This window comes from Larimichthys crocea, chromosome I, assembly GCF_000972845.2.
Source record: "Larimichthys crocea isolate SSNF chromosome I, L_crocea_2.0, whole genome shotgun sequence".
Lineage (NCBI taxonomy): Eukaryota > Metazoa > Chordata > Actinopteri > Sciaenidae > Larimichthys > Larimichthys crocea.
The window spans coordinates 6,391,156-6,395,375 of record NC_040011.1 but is presented as its reverse complement, the minus strand read 5'-3'; positions in this window follow the sequence as shown (position 1 = coordinate 6,395,375).

The window sequence follows — 4,220 nt, the reverse complement described above, 5'->3', positions numbered from 1 at the left end:
TTTGTTTGTGTATTTGTGTGTTTGTGATACCAGTAAACAGTGATCCCTTTAAATTTTTCCATGTTGGATGACATCTTCCAGCTTGTCCTTCTTCTGAACGGTTAGGAAAGCTGTTGTAAATTGTTGGCTAACATCAGTGATCGCTAAAACTTAGATATTTCTAACTTGTGGCTACTGGAGTATATAATCCGTGCTTACCATTGCTTCAGTCTATACCTTACCAGATCAATGCCAGTTCAGCCAGACAGAGAGAGGCTGGTGTGAAAGCCTGTTATTCAGGATTGAATGAAGGAAACAATGAAGAATGAAGCAGTTTATAAAAGTGGTCATCTGGTTGTGTGTGTGTGTGTGTGTGTGTGTGTGTGTGTGTGTGTGGTGTGTGTGTGTGTGTGTTGTGTGTTGTGTGTGGTGTGTGTGTGTGTGTGTGTGTGAGTGAGATGAGACCAGATGGACAAAAGACAATGCCGAAGCGCAGAAGATGTGCTTTAAGGCTCCAGAGGCCAAGGGCCGAGTTGCACCACATAAAGAGTAATGCAGTACAGACACATTCCCATACAAACTTCTTTCAAAACCACAAAAAGGTCTACTAGTGCTCAGTATTTATTGTTTGTCCAGATATTATTTACTTTTTTTTTTTTTTGCTTAATTGATTTCTTTTTTGAACAGAACTCGGGCCAAATGTCAATCGAAACAATATGTGCAAACAAGGAAAAGCTTTTATGATTGGGAAGTTTGTCGCGGGAGACTCCTTAAATACGCTTCATATGTCACACTTGAATGGAACCTATCTGCACTCAGAGGTCATTTCACAGCCTCCATGTGATGGTCCCCCACGTTTTATACAGATGCAAAGCTCCTCAGTATCACACAATCAGAAATGAAAGTTGGCATGTCATCGACATCACAAACAAAGCGAAAAAAAGTTAGGATCACACAGTCAAGCAGGGCGCTTTTACAACTGTTCCACTCCCTCCAGTCCAAGAATAAGAGTGCGAGGTTTGGAGGTGAGAGGGATGACATCTACCAGTAGCATTCAGTCAGAACGTGCACAGTGAGCTTCAAAGCATTGAAAAGCAGAGCTATATTTCTTTGCACAAAAGCTATGAATGCACCGATGATATGTTTCACTAATTTTAAATTCTTCACATTTTACTCTCTACGTCGCCAACGGGAGTCCTCTTCTCACAGTGCAGTGACTGCAACACCAGGAGCGAGACGAGGGAGTCAAGGTGCTCTCAAGGATACTTTAACAGGTTTGAGGATTGATCCGCTCCTCTGTCTCACAGTTTAAAAGTCTCGTGTTTGACAAAGGCAATGTCACATTGTCACAGCATGTAAAGCCTCTCCCGGTCGTAGATCCACTAGATGTGTGAGGCTACTTTAAGAGAAGAGGTATCATAATAAATGTCTCTATCAGCAAAGATTGTAGCTGGATTCAGACAGAATTCAGGTGTTGAGTGTATATAGTTGTGGATGCAAACCCTCTCTGAGAAAAAAAAAAAAAAACACTAGCCCCGAGGCTGATGATAATGCCGCGGGGCCCTCCTGTGCCAGGCTCAAAGTCTTAGGGTCCCTGATTTAACTGATGGAACTGATGGAAAGGCGGAGAGGAGCTGAAGAAAAAAAAGGCCAGAAACCTCTTCTAATCCTTTTCATCCAGGCAGCCTTGGACAGCCGGGCTCTGCCAAGAAGCATCTTACTCTTTCTCACCATGTGAGGTTTTGTCTGTTTAAGCATCAGGATTGCTCAATTAGTTTCGCTGTTCAATACTTGCGTACACACAACGGCAAAAGCCAATTCATCTATGTTCACAGCACGACACAGATACAAGTGGTTCTTTTGGGAGAAGCACCACGACGTTGTGCAAGGCCTCAGAAGATTTCTGGGTATTTGTTTTACCATGTTTCTAATAATTACCCAGCACATGTTTCAATATGTTTACAGTACAGATATAATGATTTAACACATACAGGAGGAAATACTGAGGAAATGATCATGGCTTGATGTTGGAAACACAACTAGAAAGACTAATCAAACAAGTGCAATCTGAAAAAAATGTTACAATAATTTGAGAAAATTTAGGATTCTGCCAGTATAAATCGATTTCTATTCAATTTTATAGCAAATTATACTCTTTAAAAAACTATTATTTTTTTCAGATTTCTGGGACATGAACAACATGTCATTTTTGATAAAACTTCTAACAAACATATTAAACTGTAATGAGTGATTTAACTATCCATGCATTTTCATCTGTTTTATCAAGCAACAAGGCAGACGAGAAAGAAGAGAAAGATCAGTACTTGAGGTGCATTTGAAGTCGCCCAGCAATACACTTTATGTTATCAACACACACAAACACAGGAGAGAGAGAGGAGTTTAGTTATTCCGACATCAGCTTCCACACGTGGTATGAGGCTAACCCTTAGGATTTTTTACTGAACCAGACGAACACAGAATACGTTTGAGGCACCACAGAGTGTAAACCTTTACTTTATTCCCTTTTTACTGCAAATTACAGTTTTTGTAGCTTTTTCCGTCTGATTTTACGGGAAACATCTGGATCTCTCGCACCGCGTGGAGCAGGGCCCCGGGTGATTCTGTGCTGCTCAGCTGTGAGGGCCCGGGATAATAGCCAGGTATCAAACGGGCTTCCTATGGGATACGCCGCCCTGGTACGGAGGGCTCTCCCACCGGATCTGACGCCCCCGTGCCAACAGCAAGACCTTGTCCGTCTTTGACGTGTTACTTCTGAGCTTTTAACGTCTCAAGAAAGGATTTCACTTCTTATGCTTGACACTGTTTGTTAGAAAATACTCAATGTGAATATTTGATTTTGATTAGCCAGAAAATGTGTTTTTCTTTTTTTTTCTTTTTTTTTTTTGGCTTTTTACTCATTTTTGTGGAGCTGTTTGCACAGACTCTACCGATCGGGTGTTATCCAGCATGTGTTACATTCACCCAATTTACTGATTTGTCACTTCAGGACTTCATGCAGGGAAGAAAATGTTTTCCTGAGCAACAGAGATCAAAGTGTCACATAATTCTCTTTGCTATAGAGCCACACAAGTTAAATAAACTAAAAATCAAGGCATACAGTGACATGCTTGCAGTCATTTCTGCACCCAAATGACTGACCTCAGAGAGAGTAGAAGAGAGAATTAAAACACAAAAAACTCTTTCTGTTATAGAAACCGCATGCTTGCTCTGTGCTACATTTATGACTACACAAAGTGTCTAATAATAGAGGATAATGTGGGGTTCGGTGCATCAGCTGCATGTGCAGGATGGAAGATTTAAAAAAAAACACTGTGTGCTGCAGGTGATCCCTTCACCACCAACTGACTGACCCTGTGAATATCAGACAGTCTGGCAATAAACATGAATGTTATAACATTTCCACAAAAGGTTAGGGTATGTGTGGAAACAACATAGCGGGTTTATAAGCTCTGTTGGCATTTTTATCTCCGGAAATATTTTTTTTCCAGCTGGGAAATGTCTTGACTAGTTCCATTTACTGACCTGCATCCATCTAAACTGTGGTTTAAAATGTAGTTCCGCTTAAATGAAAGGGGGATGTTTGTTTAGCTGGTGGTAAACATATAAGCTGTTTCAAAAGTGTATACTTGAAAGAGTGACAAGTTGAGAGAGGGGAGAGAATCAGTCTACCATTTACACTAGTAGCCCCCGATAGTTAACAATGAGCTCCTTTCAGTGTTTGATTGCATCTAACCACGTCTGGGAAAACGAGATTGTAAACATTTTAATGTTTTAAGAGTGAGCTGAGAGGTTCAAGGACATTTCTTCAGTCGTCTAGTTGGAGCTTTTTTTTTTTTTTTTTTTTTAAGCTGCAGGCTGGAGGTTATTGTCCTTATCTGCGGTTGTTGGGGCTCCCTGCTCGTTAAAGAGCCCAAAAGCATCGCCATTTGAAAGATTACTCGTTATTTAAGCGGACAACATTTTATATGGCCGAGTTTGAAACTGGCTCGAATTTCCTCCACTGTTAATGAAGCTGATTTTTTTATGGTCGTTTTTTTTTTTTTTTTTTTTTTTTTTAAGTCGGCGTTTCTTTCCATAACAGGAGAGAGAGAGGCGAGGGGGGGAGGGAGAAGGAAGAGAGAGAGAGCAAGAGAGGTAGGCGGCAGGGGGAGAGGCATGCGCGATGAGAGAGACGAGGGAGGGCGAGAGAGAAGAGAGAGAGAGAGAGAGTTCCACACCCA